This window comes from Lactuca virosa, chromosome 8 (genome assembly GCF_052849685.1).
Source record: "Lactuca virosa cultivar CGN04683 chromosome 8, Lactuca_virosa_CGN04683_v6, whole genome shotgun sequence".
Taxonomy (NCBI): Eukaryota; Viridiplantae; Streptophyta; class Magnoliopsida; order Asterales; family Asteraceae; genus Lactuca; species Lactuca virosa.
This window is the reverse complement of record NC_136433.1, coordinates 133,828,226-133,832,191: the sequence shown is the minus strand read 5'-3', so window position 1 is coordinate 133,832,191 and position 3,966 is coordinate 133,828,226.

The following is a 3,966-nucleotide window of genomic DNA, read 5'->3' as shown; positions in this document are numbered from 1 at the left end:
AGACCAACTGTCCATTGCTCGTTGCGAGGCCGACGCAGGCTCTAGCATCGGCTACATTGAGGATTACTGACGGGAGTCAGGGTAGAGCAGAGCCTCCAAAGGCTCGGGGACGCGCCTTTCAGCTTACATCCGAGGAGGCCAGGACAACACCAGATGTGGTTGCTGGTATGTTTCTATCCCTAATCTTATTGATTATATATGTTTTATGCTTATGTGTTTATACCTATGTTAGGTACGTTTTTAGTGAACTCCTTACCAACGTTGGTATTATTTGACTCCGGGGAGAGTCGGTCATTTGTCTCGTGATCGTTCAGTAGGGAGTTTGGTTTGCCTGAAGGAGAGCTAGAGTGTCCGTTGCGAGTCTCTATCGCCAACGGACACGGGATTTCTGCTTCTTCAGACTATCGGGGTTGCATTCTAGAGATCTTCGGGGTATCCTTCCCGATAAACATGATTCCGATTCCCATGGGGGATGTATGTGTGATTGTGGGTATGGACTGGCTTAGTCGTTTCGGTTCCATGATCGACTACGAGGGTCAGCATGTGGTAGTTCGAACCCCAAGCGGGGGAGAGCTGGTTATCTACGGTGAGGGCACCAGATAGGGTTCGGGGTTTTGCTCAGCTGCCAGGGCTCGACAGTATATTCAGCACGTGTGTGCGGGTTACTTGGGGTATGTGGTGGATACGCGGGTCAGGGATCAAGTTTCCGTTTTGGACATTCCGGTTGTCAGAGAGTTCGTTGATGTGTTTCTGGAGGAGTTACCCGGAGTGCCTCCGGAGAGACAGGTCGAGTTCAAGATCGACCTAGTGCTAGGTGCGGCCCCTATCGCCAAGGCGTCGTATCGATTGCCACCACCCGAGATGCAGGAGTTGTCATCTCAGTTGTAGGAACTGCTAGCAAATGTGCATTGATTACCAGGAGTTTAACAAGTTAACGGTGAAGAACCGTTATCCACTCCCGATGACAGATGATATTTTCAATCAGTTGCAGGGAGCATATTGGTTTTACAAGAAAGACCTGAGGTCCGGATACCATCAATTCAGGGTTATGTAGGAAGACGTGGATAAGACTGTGTTCTGGACTCGTTATGGACATTACAAGTTCATAGTGATGTCGTTTGGGCTCACCAATGCGCCGACAATGTTTATGGACCTGATGAATCGGGTATGCAGACCGATTCTCGATCGCTCAGTCATCGTGGTCATAGATGATATATTGGTGTACTCCAAGACCATAGAGCGGAATGAGGAGCATCTCCATGAGCTATTGGGAGTTTTGAGGCGAGAACGTCTGTATGCTAAGTTCTCGAAGTGCGAGTTTTGGTTACGAGAGGTTCAGTTCCTTGGACACCTCGTTAACCAGGAGGGGATTTTGGCCGACCCGGCCAAGATCGAGGCGGTTATGCAGTGGGAGGTTCCGAATCTCGCTCGAATATCAGGAGCTTTTTGGGATTGGCAGGGTACTACCAGAGATTCATACATGATTTCTTCTAGATTACAGTACCCTCACTCGTCTGACGAGGAAGGGGTGGATTTCCGGTGGGGCCCTGAGCAGCAGACTGCATTTGAGACTCTATGATAGGAACTCTGCGAGGTGCCGGTTTTGACACTCCCTGAGGGAGTTGAGGATTTCGTGGTATTCTGTGATGCATCGATCACACGATTAGGAGCAGTCCTTATGCAGAGGGGACGGGTGATAGCCTATGCTTCGCGGCAGCTGAAACCGCATGAGTCGAGATATCTCACACATGATCTGGAGTTGGGAGCGGTGGTGTTCGCTCTCAAGATCTAGAGACACTATCTCTACGGGGTCCGATGTACCATATACACGGACCACAAGAGTATGAGACACATCATGGATAACCAAACCTGAACATGAGGCAGCGCATGTGGCTGGACGTAGTCAAGGATTATGACTGCGAGATCCATTACCATCCGGGTAAAGCGAATGTGGTTGCGGACGCCCAGAGCCGCAACTCGGCTGGATCTTCTATACCAGCGACATGTATGAGGATATCTGTGGATTCACCACTTGTGAGCTTGATTAAGGAAGCTCAGGTTGAGGGTATGCGACAGAAGAACTGGAAGATTGAGAGGATAAGGGGTGAGAACACCCATTTTGTGCAGGATAGTCGCGAATTGTTGAGCTGTTGTGGTCGGGTCTGGGTTCTGATGTCTGGTAGGGTCAGACAGATTGCTCTGGAGGAGGCTCATAAGTCTCGCTTCTCTATTCACATGGGGTCCACCAAGATGTACCAGGATTTGCGACTGAGTTACTGGTGTCCATGCATGAAGATGGGAGATCGCATGGTACGTTGAGAGGTGCTTGACCTGCCGGATGGTCAAGGCCGAGCATCAATGGCCACATGGCAAGCTGCAGCCTCTGGATATTACCATGTGGAAATTGGAATAGATCACGATGGACTTTATCACCAAGCTACCGAGGACGACAAGGGGCTTCGACGCTATTTGGGTCATCATGGATCGATTGAACAAGAGTGCCCATTTTATGCCCATTCGAGAGAGCTCATCGGCCGAGAAGCTGGCCGATATGTATATCCGCGAGATCGTTGCTCGCGACAGGGCACCGGTCTCTATTGTCTCAGACTGTGATGTTCGATTCACCTCCCGTTTTTGGCAGAAGTTCCACGAGGAACTGGGCACGCGGATACATTTCAATACAGCTTATCACCCGCAGACAGACAACCAGAGTGAAAGGACCATACATACTCTCGAGGACATGCTGAGAGCCTGTGGTATTGACTTCGGTGGGAGCTGGGACTCCTACCTACCCCTTGCAGAGTTCTCCTACAACAACAACTTTCATTCCAGTATTGGTGTTCCACTATTTGAGTTGTTGTACGGATGGAGACGACGCACCCCAGTCTGTTGGGGTGAGGTTGGTCACATGGTGATGGGTCGGACATAAGTAGTTCTGCAGACTACCGAGAGGATTCAGTAGATCACGCAGCAGTTGCAGACTTCACAGAGTCGGCAGAAGTGTTACGCCGACCGGCGCTGATCCGAGTTTGAGTTTCAGGTTGGCGACATGGTACTGCTAAAGGTCTCACCCTGGAAGGGTGTCATTTGATTCAGAAAGAGGTGGAAGTTGCGTCCCCGATACATTGGACCTTTTTGGGTTATAGACAGGGTTGGAAAGGTGGCATATAGACTGGATCTTCCGTAGGAGCTCAGTTAGATTTACAACAGTTTTCACGTCTCGCAACTGCAGAAGTGCATACAAGATGAGGAGGCAGTGGTGTCATTAGATGACATTCAGGTCGATGAGCGGTTGAATTACATGGAGACGCCAGTGGCCGTTCTGGAGAGGAAAGTGAAGGTTCTACGGAACAAGGAGGTGCCTTTGGTAAAGGTACAATGGGAGCACCGGAGGGGATCTTAGTGGACTTCGGAGCCGGAGGCTGAGATGCAGGAGCATTACCCGGACCTGTTTGCTGCAGCAGACTTCAAGGACGAAATCTAGTTCAAGTGGGGGAGAATTGTAACATCCCGACTCCCAGGTATAAATTGTAAAGCTTTTATATTCATAATTATAGACCTACTCAACGAGTTGGCTGCCCCAACTCGTTGTGTAGAAACTGTTTAAGCCGCGTGGATTCTAGAACCTACTCGACGAGTTGGAGGACCCAACTCGACGAGTTGAGGCTGGACATGAATACCCTAATTTTTAGGGGTTTCACCCTATTTAAAGGACCTTAAGTCCTCCCCTCCAACCTCCTTACCACCTTTCACGTCCAAAAGAAAACCCTAATCGAGCTAGCCTACTTTTTGAGTGTGTGTGTGTGAGGCTAAAAGTGTGTGTTTGGTGCATTTCTTGAAGAGACTTGAAGATTGAGAAGCTTGGAACGAGAAGGAGCTTGTAGATCTAGCATCCACTTCGTTTTGGCATTCATTTGAAGGTAAAAAGTCATTACCTTGATCATTTTCTCGTTAGATCTCTTCATT